Consider the following 14,529-nt stretch of genomic DNA (forward strand, 5'->3'; position numbering starts at 1 on the left):
TACATAATATGTCTCTAGCTTCATCCCCCAGTTTTACGAGATTAATCAGCAATCGACCTAAATCTAGAGCTCAGTCTAGGGTATTGCTATTGGGACTAGCTCTAATTGGAATCAGCTAGAAATGCATTGTATCAGGAAATCTTAAACTCCTACTTCCAAGTGCATGATCTTCGATTTAGTGTTTTCTTTTGTTTGTCTTGTATTAACCATGATTTTGCAAGTTAAAATTTTGGTTTTCGTTCTTCATACAAGACGTTTTGGACCTAATCCGAAACCAGGCTTTGCCCAAGAAAATTGATTGAAGACCATTCCAAAATGACTAGCTAACTTGCAGTACAAAAACATCTATCTGCACCCTGGAAAGCTATCCAATAAATCCAGAATAGATCTGTAGCATTAAAGCAAAAGCACATCTAGACAAACAACAAGTCATTGAAACTGTCAGGATCACATACAATACTCCTCGATCGGAAATCACTTAAGGGACTAAAGCCCGAAGGCACACCTGGAAAATCTATTAACAACGCCTCTGGAAGAGTTTTACTCTTCCAAATCGGTTTACTATCTATCAGTCGGTCTATATCAGATTTTTTCAATTCGGAAATCGTTCCATAAAAGGCGATTGATATCCAGGTTTCCCAGATTATCTTTGCGATGATCGCGGTATCATTGTTTGAGGGTGTTTGAAATTTTTGAAATAACAAATAGGGATGGCATCAGGAAAGCGCAGGATCTCCCTAGCAGAATTTGAGCTCTGGATACGAGCCGTTTGCTGGATCACCTCAGTCCGCTCGTGGAGTGCCCCCTTTCCAGAGTTATTCGGGCAGTGAACTTCGGAGACACGCTGTTTTTCAACTTTCTCGACTTTCCATTGCGCAAAGTTAGGTTTAGGTGAGTACACGAGAACGTTCATTTTTTATTTATAAGTATGGGTATTTACTAGAATAAATTCTATCTAATCGTACGTGATTGACAACAATTTTTCGTGCAAATTTATGATAACAGGTTTTATTAACACTTTGATTGATGTCATTATCGCAATGTAGTTTTATAGATACAAGCCATATGCTGATAAAAAAAAAATATTCCCCATCCTAAAAACAGAGAATGACAAAGACGTTTACTTCAGAAAAGTTAAGCTCCTTTGGAAAAGCTTTGGTCAAATAAACAAAACTCCTTTATCGCTTCTTAGTATACAACATTGTTTCAACACAATATATAATGCGAATTTATTTTTTTTTTAGTTGGAACATCGAAAAGTACTCAGGAAATTGCTTGTTAACATTACGTTCGTAAATATTTGCCCACCACATTCACGCAAATACACGTGAATACCTGTAGGTTACGTTGAAACATAAAAAAAAAAATATTTGGTGTAGGACTTGGAAATTTTTGTTACGTACTGCAAAGGGCGAAGTTATGTCACCTCCATTCAACACAGCTTTTTTGTAATGATGAAACTCGATTTAATGGAGTTTTGATGTGAGCACACACTTTTTAACACTAGAGAATTGATGAATAAGGTCTGCACCTTCTCGGTCCTAAAAATATTTGTCATTGATTAAATCACATGTTGTAATATCGTCGTACTTTGGTTCCAACTTTTTAGTCAAAAAACGTATTTTTTTCTCCTCGAATATTTACTGTAATTTCCTCCTTGGTGTAAATATACCAATTAATATATCTCGACAAATTGAAGAAGTCGTCGTAGAAACTCCTTATTCATATTTCGAGTGGTTCCTAATTATTTCCAAAAATATTCATGATTAAATTCTTTACATCAAAATAAGCAATTACGTTCAGCTGGTAAGATAAAAGGTGTCAAAGTTCCAAAATGGATCTCAGTCTCTTCTCTCCAACTCTAAAAACAATTCCAGACTACATTACAACAAAATAATGCTTAATTATTACATGTAACAAAGTTGTAAAACATTTTCCAAGTTATGAAACATGTTCTCTGTTATCCAGCAAGGGACAGGAACATCAAAGAAAGATGTAAAACTTTGTTGAATGACCAGAGCTGACTCGTCGACCCTTTACATGTTACAATAGTTGCCACACATTTGTTTTATAACAGCATTATAAGTCTTAATTTGTTACAGTCTGAACACGCTTTTAGAGAATATCAAATAATTAATTCTAATTTAGAGTGACTTCTCGTCCCATGAATAAACACGCCATATCAATTAAATCTGAACTAAATTTAATTTCGAAGGACTTTAAATTTTCACACTCTGTATATCAGAAACAGATGGTTTGCCATCTTACATATATTTCTAATAAATTATTTATTGCTTTATTTATTAATTTAATTTATTAAGAATTTTTTCAAGATATTTAGAAATTACCTCTCACGTAGTTTTGGAAAAATCTAAGAAATGGCTAGAGTCAACCGTGTTTTAACGTTCGCATGTCCTGTTCGGAGGGCGATTAGCAGGATCTGAATTTAAAGTCGATGGTCTCATCTTTGAAAATAACACATTTAGGAATTTTTTTGAAAATTTGTAAGAATCGTTAGAATCATTTAGTAAAGTTAATTAAAGTTTTGCATCGTGTTTTTTGTAAGTAAAAATAGCTTAAACTGAGCGCTCACGTCGTAGACTTATAATTAAAAACACTATACCTACTTTGAACAATGTCTCCGAAAAGCTTATACTTTTTTAAGGAAAAAAATTGCAGACATGAAAATTTCTAAAATTAGACAAATGTTTCATTGGATCGTTCTTATCTTTTTTTGAAACATGGTGAGTTTAAAATGAGCAGAATTTAATTATTTTCGGCTCTGTATCAGAAATTTTTCGATAACTAAAAATATATACCGAACCTCTGGAACGGTTAAAAGTAACTAACACTTTCTGTTAGGACTGCCCCTTTGAGGAAAAACTTGCTGAAATTGAGCACGTACCTGGTGGGTCTATTTTAAAACAACGCAAGCTTGAGAATTTCGAAGATTGGAAAAATATCCGAAACGGTAAGAGCTAACCATCATTTTATGTTTATATGATTTTGTGAGGGAAAAGCTACCAGGAATTGACTGCAAAGTCGATGGGCTTTACGAGCGAATGGATGAAAAAGTATTTTAAATTATGACGTTGCATAAATAATTATTATATTTTGGATTTTTTAAATTTCATTTTGAAGAATTTTTAAACCTAAAAGTTTTCCGACAGTTGATACGAATTTTGTCGATTTATCACTAAAACCTTAAAAATACGATAACAAGTTTTAACTCATGTCCCTTAAGAGGGGACTAAAAATCGAAAAATAAGATTACACGATGCATATTAATAAAGACGCAGGGTGGAAGAACATCTCCCTAGTTTTGACTGAGCCTACACAATAGTGATATGACGTGAAGTTAAATCAGACTTAAGATGAACTTTCTTAATAATATGTGCATAAACATCCTTTTTAGCCCTCGTCAAAAGAGTGGACATGCAGGACTGAGATGAAAGCTGCACTAACTAAATCGCAAAGAAATCCTTGCCGAAACTCATTTGCTTAATGCATGTGTTAGAAATTTAAACTGCAACATAATATGACCCTCCGGAATAGCTTTTATGCGTCCCAGACAGGAAATTTTTGAAGCTGAACACGGACAAATATTTCGTCTTATATTGGTGAGATTCTGGGAGCTTTTCTCTTATGCAATAAAGTACATAACTGAAGAAATTGCGCGGGATTAAATTTTGGGAGACTCCACATTGTAACATCAAGCGTCAAATAACTTCTAATAATTATTTAATTCGATGGAGTGAGCTGGGAAAACTCGTGGAAATTAAATTTTGAAAATGGAGTAAATGGAAACACGCTTAGGTTGTAGGTGACAACTTCGGGCTAATTTCCTCTCCACTCGCATGTGTGTAACGAGTTAGAGGAAGATAAACTCATTTGGCTGCTAGTTCTGGTTTTCGGCTATTTTTTGTTCCATAGCGGAGATCAGGCATGCCCGTATAGGAAAGCGTTATATGGTCCTGTACGCCATGCTTAATTGCCAGAACTTCGCATAGTGAGTTAGCATTCAATGCTGTATTTTTAGGTCAAAACCGGACACCCCACAGTGCACCAATAAATTTCGATAACGCTCTCAGGGCAGATAAGTTTCAGCAAAATCCCTTGCTCCACTACATTGGAACTAAACTGATTAATTGTCATCTAATCCAGGCAAAAACGCCCCTTTGTCCCTGCACAGGTCTATGGCAAAATTTTCAATTTTGGGGTAATTAAGACCCTATAAGGCCACGTGAAGAGCACATTTAAACCATTTCTTTGGATGTTACTTCAACCCTTCGAGATATATTGCATTTCGGTTAACCTGACGCTGAAAACACCAATTCGAATAGTATTTTAATCACATGAACAATCGATTTTCGCTCGCTATCATGAGAGCTAAATGAGTTCTAGGAGTAGCTATTAAAAGCTTAGCATTTTATTAGATTGCCTTCGAGGTTTACACTCGAAACCCAAAGTTAAATTCTTTCGTATTAACCCAAAATGTATTTTAATCTTCTTTATGGAAACTTCCTACGGGTTTCGTTTTCCTAAGGTCCTATTTACCAAATTCCTTTTCCATTTAAGAAAATTCAAACGCAGTTGATTTAAGAGGCATAATTCTGAGGTTAATGCCATATGAGACGTCAACCAAATGATTCAGCAAGGTCCTTAATGTTCCGTTAATTTCCTTCAATCTTATAACCCCTCTGACAAGATAGAGCTTTCCCTCTATCTTTTCATAACGATGTCACGTATTGTTGACTCTTTCTGTTGACTGTAATCCAAACGCTATCTCTCATGCATCTATGATTTTATTCGTCGCTGCCAGTCCAACTTTCTAGCTGTCAGATAAAGTAAGCCAATTTAGAATATTATCTCAACTTGGGGCTTTTAACGCCACACCCAGGCTGGAAAAGTGAAATTTTCGACCAAATATTTCGAACCGAAAATTAGGACGGTCGTTTAACCCCTATATGCTAAGAGGCTATTAACGCTCCTTATAAATATTTACTTTCAACAAAATATAAGCTTTTAATACGACAGAAGGGAAAGAATAATAACCGTGGATTTTGGGCTTACGTCAGCACTTGCAACCGAGAGCATCCAAAAGGATCATCATAAGGTCCTTAACTGGTCAGCATTTAACTAAAAAAGACTGCGGGAGATTATTAAGATTGGGATTTGAAGCCGAAGGAGTCAGGAAACTTTCACATGTAGAAGGAAAGGCAGAGCTTATATTGAAAAGTACCAAAGTATCTCGAAATTGCAGTTTCTCAGAGGGAGAGATTTATTGAAATTCTCATTTCTGCCGGGTTATCTTGGATGTTCCTAAAACCCTCTCTCAAGGAATTTTTGAAAATTCCTTGAAAATTTTACAAGCTGACCCGGATGAGAGTCCGTTCTACAGGGATCACGTAAACCACGAAAGGTAAGGAGGAGGTTAATTTAGGCAAAAGTTATACCTTTTTGTGTTTCTCAAAATCGTGTCATCAAATTCGAAAATTTTCGAGTGGAATCGAAATTATTCGATAAAAATCGGTTTTTTACGAATCCCTATTTACTGATTTCTGACTTTATTTCAAAGGATATGTTAAAATAAATGTGCCATTCTCATTGCCGCCATTTTTTTCTGTAAGGTTGATTTTGGTTTATTCGAAACCATCGTCAATTTTGTTTTTTTAAACGGTCAACAAATTTTATTTTACGCTTAGTAAATTCTATTTTTTTCTGAACCCAACGATATATAACACATAAGATTTATTAAATGGCTTTGACCACAAAATATCATTCTCCGTTTTCTAACATAACACAACTTTTATTCGACGTGATTAGTGATTTTCCAAACAGTGGCTCGTTTAATCGAAAAAATCATCATTATTGGGCAACAAAAAGTGGAAATTGCCGATAGACATCCAGATATCAACAGCGCTTTGAATTTGAGGTGTGATGTGACATTCTAGGAACGCGAACTTTTGAACCCATAATTCATGAGGGAATTCCACATTCTGAAAAATATAGACGATTTTTAAGAAACAAAATTGAACATATTCTGGACGAACTTCTTTTAGCAGTAATGGGTGATATGTGATTCTGACAAGATGGGGCTCCTCATAATTCTAGACGTAACTCTAGACAATATTTACGAGACCATTTTCAAAACAATTTAGTTTCTGCTAAGGGTCCCATAAATCGGCCGTCCTGATCTCCCGATATAACACCTATCGATTTTTTCTTCTAGAGATTCCTTAAAAAATAACTGTAAGAATTTTCGAAATGATGAATTGAAGCTGGCAATTCGACTTGCAATAAGAAAAATGACTCCAGAGATTTTAAGTAACGTTATGAAAGAAATTGCTAATCAATGTTATTTGTGTTTGAAAAATGATAGTGATACATTTCAACATAAAAAAACAATTTCAAACGATTTTTTGTGTTTAACTCTCTTTTTTGCTAAGTGATAGATCTAAACAAATTGTTTTCAAAGCCACTCATCATGTCAAATAAAAGTCACGTTATATTGGATAAGCGAAGATGAGATTTTTTGGACTACGCCATTTAATTAATGATCAGTGTGATACACCGTTGGATTCAGAAAAAAAGTAAAATTTACTGAGTTTTAAATATAAATTTTGTTGACTATTTAAAACAATCAAAGTTGATGACCGTTTTCAAGAAACGAAACGTTCTACCGAAAATCTAAAAGCAGCATCTTGTCGAGGAGAAAAATCGGCAATGAAAATGTCAACTTTAATTTATCAGATCTTTTGAAACAAACTCGGAATCTAGTTTTGAAAACCGCAAAAAATCGGTTTATCTCAAATATCTTCGGATCCATTCGAAATTTTTCAAATTTAAAAATCATGATTTTGCAGAAGACAGAAAGACGCAAGTTTTCTCTAATTTAACCACCTCCATATCTTTTATGATTTACGAGATCCCGGTCCAACTTGTAGAATTCGAAATTCGCATTGAAGGTGTGTGAAAAATTTTAATTCATTGTAACCAGCTATGCCATTTCGGGAAGCTTCGGTTAATAAATTAGCTAACCAATGGTTTTAAATAATAATCTCATATCCTTACCTACCCCAAATTTCTGATATTACCTCCACTATAGCTTTGAGCTATCTTCTCTTAGCCTGAAATAACCCCGATGAATATAACTAACTTGCTTCACAAACACTTTCGCAATGGCTTCGCACAATTTTCTCTGAGTCGCAAATAGCCCAACTCGGTCAGTAGGTGGTCTACACCTTTATATTGATATTTGCAGTCTATAATGAGTTCAAAGCTGAATGAAAAAACTCGCTGATATTTCTGATGTAAACCTTCAAGATTTATAATTCGAACCGATCGAAAATTTCAAACAAAACCCAAGATAAATTAGGATTGGCTCGAGTTAAACCGCCTCAAATCGATACATAAACGTTTCGATCCCATTTCTAGCCCAAGGATATCTGGGATGTGTTGGGGATTCTCCGGTTTGTGTTCATTGTTCAAGAACTTGAAGTCATTGTTTGGGCCTTGTCAAAATCCACATTGCTTCATTATCGTAAGACTTTAACAGGTCGCACAGCTTTGTTTTTACAAGACTACACAACAGCCAAATCCTCCAATTCAGGGAGAGGTATAGCTTACCAATTTGTTGAAATGGGAGTGGATGAGGTAAACTGTTTCTATTGACTTTTTTGATTATGATGATGTTCCATTCGCCACATTGACAGATAAACAAACCATATTTGTTCGCTTTGAATTGAAGTTAAATTAGCTATAAGAATTACTGCTAATTTTTACTCGTTCTACAGGGTACGGCCAGGAATTCGAACGGTTTTGATATAATCATAGAATTGTAAGTTTTCGACATATAATTTGTTTTTTACTTCAACTGCATGATCGAAAATATAGAATGTTGCAGTTCTGAACAGAAAATTACATCTGGCACGTGCTGCCCATCCTCGTTGATGCAATTTTGAACCGTTCAAAAAAATTGGCTTTCACCCTTCTCAGCAGATCTCCATTGATTTCGGTGATTTGATGTCGGATTGCTCCTTTTCATCCTTCTAATATACGAGACTTAGCATCGTAGACACGTCCTTTCAGATAACCCTCTCAAAACAAATCATATAAGGAGAGGTCAGGCTATCGAGGAAGCCGTAAAATCTCACCAAATATTTTTTCTCCTTTTCATTATTGAACCTCTTGTTTGTAGATTATTAACCCAACGTAAAATTGCGTAACTTATGGGAACAACTCATTTCAATTAATATCGAACCTGCGACGAAACTCACGCTGAGCTGCAGTCAAAGGCTCAGCACTCCTAACAAAACAATCATAAACGAACATTCGATGTTCCGACGTTCACGCTCACTCCGTGGTGACAATAGAAAAAATAAAATTTTATCATGAAGAAATGAAATTTCTCTTGAAGCACGACACTTCCAAAAATGAACTCTCATGGGTTTAAATCGGGACTTGATGGTTGTCACAAATGTTCACTACTCCGACCAATCCATCAATACGGATAATTCATATTCAAGAATTCTCTCAGATGTATAGTAATGCTTAGGGGCCCCATTTTACGTAAACTAAAAAGATTGTCTTAAGGCTGGAGGGACATCCTACAAAACTAGAGCCAAGTCGTTCCTCAAGATACTCAAGTACGATTCCCCATTGAGTTGTGCTCAAGTTCAACTGATTCCAAAATCATATCTCCCAAAATTCCACACTAAGCATTAATTGAAAATTCGTGTTAAAAGCGATATGCTCTCATTAAATGAGGATTTTCTGTATGGAACAAAGGAATGCCGGTTTCTCCAATTAAATAGATCTCTCCTTCTAAATATTGCCTCGTTGGTGAACAATATTTTATTAAAGAACAAAGGGTCATGATGTTTCTTTTGAAGTAACAAATTGAAGAAATTAATTCTAGGTTGAGACTCCCTTAATAATAAATTTTGAACAGGTGTAACATGGTATGAAGTCTTGAAAGGATTATTTGCTGACCCCTCACAGTTCACGGATACGTCTGGTGCTGAACGCTGAATCCTCCAGTATTCGGATGGAGGTTTCCTCTTCGTGATCCGCACTGAGCAAAATTTATCAACTCGTCGGTATTAATAAAGAATTTGGTGGATTTTATGCACCTTAGTAAGGCAGAGGACACGTCACCCAATAAGAAATTTAGAACTGAAATATTAAATTAACTTATCGTACCAGAAGTCCTCTCCAACCACAATTTAAAATCTGTGAATAAAAAACTCTAAGATTTATTCCCAATTTATCGAATAAAAAAAGCTTAAACATACTGAAGAATGAAAACACGCGATTTTTTCCTAAAACATATTTAGCCAAATCGCTATATTCTTTTTCCCACTAGTATAATGTACGAATTTTTACCAATATTTATGGACCACCCTGTATATATATTATCTTGACACAAGTCTTGCATAATGATTCCATGCTTGACGACCAATATCCTGGATTAGGATTTGGGGCATTAATTTCATCACCATAGTAAACTTTGAAGCTTCATGGAGAGGTTTCCACAATTTGAATCGCGGTTACCACTCGATTTGATCAATTAACAAAATTGTGTCCAGATTATCTGGACTCACGACCGACAGGCAGAGGTATGGATCGCGATTACCGACCACTGATGACCGAAATGCATATTATTACATTAACGATGAGCAAGAGACGAAGCGCTTTGCTAATGAGGCTTTCCACTGGGAATCATTTTAAATGTACATACAAAGGAGAATCGGATATTCCGCAGATATCAAATATCCCAAAGAAAGCCCATTACTCCTCTTCTAATAATGGCATTTCATCTCAAAGTCCTGAATGAAATTATGCAAAAGTGGCATTAGCTTTTGGCCATTTATTCCGGCAATAGTGCTGGCTGCCTGATGAAAATCTGGTTGATTACTGACCACAGTTTGTGATGGTATTGCAATTACTGAAAACCACAGTTTAATAACCCATATTTGCAAGTTGTAACCACTGAAATTTGGACAGTTTTAACTTGCTTCTGTTACAATTCTGATATATTTATACACTGTGTACGCAAAGTCCGGCGGCAACCCTCAAATATCTCGAAAAATACCTTGTATAAAAATTTGAAGAAATTTAAAAATTCTACCGGTCTTCGCCATTCAGAAATATACAAGATCTGTCTGAAAGTAGAAGGGAGTGAAGTTATGTTTTTTATTATGGAATGGCAAATGTTTTATGACATTTTCTAATTCACCCCCGCATTCCGGACACATTTCATGTAACATATCCTATGGCTAACTCTAACGGCTCAGCGGCTATTGTAAAACAAAAGAAAAAAGAGGAAATAGCTTTTATGTAAATAAACTTATTTTTATTGTAGGAGGTGCACGAAACGTGCCCCCCGGACAGCTTGACAATGAGCTAAATTTTATGAGAATTTCTCAATAACATATTTCAGCATTTCGACAGTGATGAAGCGACATTCGTCAGTAATTCTTCTCAATTAATTTAAATCTGCATGTCTCGGGGCATACACCTTACTTTTTAAGGGGCCGCATAAAAAAATAGTCAAGAGGCGTCAAATCCGGTTATCTAGGGGGCCATTCCACTTCACCTCCACGTCCTATCCAAGCTCCATAATAAGCAAGCCAATTACTAGATAGATTAAGCAAAAGAAAGACAAGTCATTATTACCCTTGTTGATGGCCCTTTGAATAGGCTTCTAGATCGTCAGATTTATCTCGTCTGTACGTTTTGCGCACAAAATCCAATAAAAATGAGTTCGTTTGGTTTTCTTCATAGCTACGATTGCTGCTGCACCGCCAAAGTTAGCCATAAGGCATGTTGCATGAAGTATTTTCAGGATGCGAGGATGAATCAGAAAATGTCATAAGAAGTTTACCACCCGATAAGAAAAAAATTTAAACTGCAATTCACTGCTGCTGTGCGACTCAACTTGTAGATTGCTAAATATCGCAGAATGGTAGGATTTTTAAACTCCCTAAATTTTCGCATAAGGCATTTTTTAATAAATAGTATACTTTTCCAGGTGTCTCAGGGTTGCCTGATTTCTCGCACACGGCGTGTATGATATGTCTCTTTTCCAGGAAAAAGTTTACCGGGAAAATACGTGAAACAACGAGAAAAATCCGAATTTGAAAATTAAATACGTACAAAGCAATATTCCTAAACATTTCGATTTTAAATACGTTTCAATATGGGCTTGAGGCGGTGTTTTCGATTGATGATGGAACATGTTTAATATTAAATCATGTTTTATTCAAATAATTCCTCTTGATAAATTCACAGCGTTAGGTGCTTCAAATTCTCTCCGATGGCATATTTCCATCGGCATATATCATTCATTTTCAATAAAACATTCCGCAAAATCCTAGAATGCGTTTACGACTTCGCTCCGATATGAAGATTTTTTTATCCAGCCCCAAGGTGAAATACGAAGGCATATTCAGCACTACGTTAATTAGTTAAAAGCCTAGCAATCTATTTCATCCTCGGATCTCGTCGTCGAATTTATTTCGTGGATATTTCCATAACGATTAACTTTTGCTTGCGAGGTATTTGGTAGTAATTTCACGGAACATTGGATCCTGGCAACTTATACGCCAAAAAAGATGCTCTAGAATCCATCAGAGGCGAGGAAGTATAAAAGATTTTTTTTTTTTTTTTTAATAAAATGATCTAAAATAGCGGATGACAAATAAAAAATTCTTTCCAACGAGATTGCGCCCCCTCGCTCTGGCTGGCCATTCAATAAATTTCACTGTCCTATTGAGATCTATTCGATTTAAATATGTTACGTGAGGGCAACGCACCACCATACTAACCGGAATATAAATCTCTTTTAAATAAAAACCCTTTCAGATTTATGCGGGTTACGTGTGCAAGGGTTTTTTTGATTCTGTTTCAGTAGAATGACTGCAGGCAATTGTTTCTGCTGGAGCTGCCTAAATACCACATGTACACCGTAGTCCAGAAACTAGTCATTCTGGCACCATCAGAATGGTGTTTTAGAGGGCACGGGGGCGTGTCCCTCGTAAAATGGTAACAAATAAGACGAAAATTGAAAATGGGAAAACCTCAATGTGGGAACATGTGGGCTAATTGGCCTCAAACTGTAAATTGAGCTGCAGTAATTCGGATCGCGCCGTCTCTCTAGCAGTGTCCGAGATATGTGGACCTAGGTCTTTAAAGCACAGCACTAAACTAGGTGAAAAATAACAATACGGAATTTATAGACGTTCAGAAAACGTTCATAGATGTTTCATATACATAAATACGTTTTTGTTGGTAATATTTAAGTCACTTCCAGTCATAAAACATCACGAAACCAAGTTAAGTGAATCATAAGATATTCAAGCTTTTAATCAAACCTAATATTCCTATCACTTTCAGGTATGTTGACATCACATTTAATTCCAGATGCGAGTCACATAACTCGTGAAAATTTTAATGAAGAGAGGAGCTTTGACTCAAGCCTAATTAAATTGTAATATATGTTAATGTAAAAAATATGTAAACAAGGGAGGAGTTTCAGTATAATTCAAAAAATAAACCTTATTTTCACTATGCTTCACGGTATTTAATCACGATAAGTCACTCATTTGCAAAGTTTAAAACGCGTTAAACTTGAAAACGAAATCCTGTAAATGATAGATAAATACGCCAAAAGGACTATTAACAAGTGCATAATATTCTTGTATTTGACCCTCAGATTTGAGCTAATTATCAATCACATGAAATTTGCAAGCTGAAGCCCCTAATAAAGCATAATTTGGCAAGCTACAGGAATTAGTTCGGGTCAATTCAGATTAGTTCAGGTCAGTTAAATTACTCCAAACTACGTTAAATCTATGAACTAACTCCTCTAGCTCTTAAAAAATTTAGCTCGGAGAGGAATTTGAAGTATAGATATCTGTATTTTGCACATACACTGTGATCTTATATCACACGAGACATGAGTTTTAAGTGAAACACAATTATTTTCCTATATTTGATACACTTATTATCATTTTAAGGTGGGTAAGTTAGACTCAATAAATCATGAAAAATACATTCAAGAGAAAAGCTCTGGATAACAGATAATTTTCTTATATTTTACAGGCGTATTTAAATCACTTTACGTTACATTAAATTCGCAAGCTAGTTCATATAAATCATGAAAAATCCAGCCAAGGGTGCAGTTTTAAGTAAATCTTTGAATCATTTCAAATCACATTAAATAGGACGTTAAATCCCCTCATTAAATAAGAATAATTTCCTTTATTTTCCCATTCAATTCTGAAAGTAGTTTTTGAAAATATTGCCAAGAGGATAAATTACGGTTTTCTTCAAATTTGCGGATTTTCACGTTTAAACCATACTACATTCTGAAGTTACATCTCGGGGATAAGAAAAGAATTGCCAAGAGGTGATTTGAAATACAATGAAATTTAAATCGCGTTAAATTTGGAAGTCACGTGTTGTGAACCGGGAAAAATTCAATCATCAGAGAATTTTTCAAACCAGAAACTATTTAAAATCGTCAACAATAATAGAAAAACATGAGAAACTTAGACAAACATTTTTATTATTATGTCAACAAACCGAACCTAAATTCATGATTTCTTCCTCAAAAGCAATAATAATCAGTAATCGAGCCAGGAATTACTTGCAGAGTAATTACAAATTTCGCCTGTGGATATTAATTTATTGGTAGAGGAATCCTGTATTAAACATTCCGGGACGTTAATTAAATCAAAATATCTTTTATTAATTGCTACGCAAATACACGTTTGAAGAGTGTAAAACGCCCTCAAATTGGACCGTATTCTGTTGAACAAAACCATTAATATTTCGGGAAGATGGCAAGGGCCGAACTAACAGTCAATATACTTCAAAGGGCCTCTTTGTTTTGTTCTTATTGGCAATTTGTTTGCTCTTGGGCAAAAATCCACACAATTGCTTGCTTAACCTTTCATTAAGAGGTAATTTAATATCGTCAAGGTGAAATATATTGTAATTTAACTGGCCCAGTTCTCCGACAGTGATATATGTATCCCAGTGAATAATCCATTTGTCAACCCCGCTATAGACTATAGAGAATAGCCTAAGCTGGCTTTTCAGCCAATTTTTTATATCTCGGAGATACATTAATCACTGGATTTATAATTATTGTAAATACCACCAATTCCACTCAAGTCCTTGATGCATGATGGACATCGCTTTTGTTTCGTCTCGGGATATCCAGTTACAGTTTGTATTTTTGCCAAGGAACAACATAGGGAAAGTCCTGATAATATCAAACATAAATTAACTTCGTTTGCTTTGGAAGATCTAGTCTGTTTGGTAATGTGATAGGCACAGTTCCGACAGGAAAAAGCCGAAGCTAGAAAAGTAATATTTCCAACTACTGAAAGACACCGAAGCTGATTGATGTTATCAAAAATATTATTAATATTTCCTACTTACTAGGAACTTAGACTTGTTTCCAACTATTTACCTGCCAATGTTTCTCGTCTAAAGGCCTGTTGATCTATCTGAGAA

At 35.2% G+C, this 14,529-nt stretch overlaps 1 protein-coding gene across 6 annotated transcripts in view; it reads left to right on the top strand.

The window, feature by feature from the left end:
• Window positions 1–767: 767 nt before the first annotated feature.
• mGluR (metabotropic Glutamate Receptor) overlaps window positions 768–14,529 on the top strand; it is a 105,260-nt gene continuing 91,498 nt past the window's right edge. For 3 of the 6 annotated variants that reach the window (XM_066299352.1, XM_066299350.1, XM_066299353.1), the window contains exons 1-2: window positions 787–891; window positions 2,863–2,971. The gene's annotated coding sequence lies outside the window, so the exon portion shown is untranslated. Of the gene's footprint in view, window positions 892–2,862; window positions 2,972–14,529 lie in introns of all 6 variants that reach the window. The other 3 variants (XM_066299351.1, XM_066299354.1, XM_066299349.1) reach the window with 2 other exon arrangements.

This window comes from Euwallacea fornicatus, chromosome 33, assembly GCF_040115645.1.
Source record: "Euwallacea fornicatus isolate EFF26 chromosome 33, ASM4011564v1, whole genome shotgun sequence".
Classification (NCBI taxonomy): domain Eukaryota; kingdom Metazoa; phylum Arthropoda; class Insecta; order Coleoptera; family Curculionidae; genus Euwallacea; species Euwallacea fornicatus.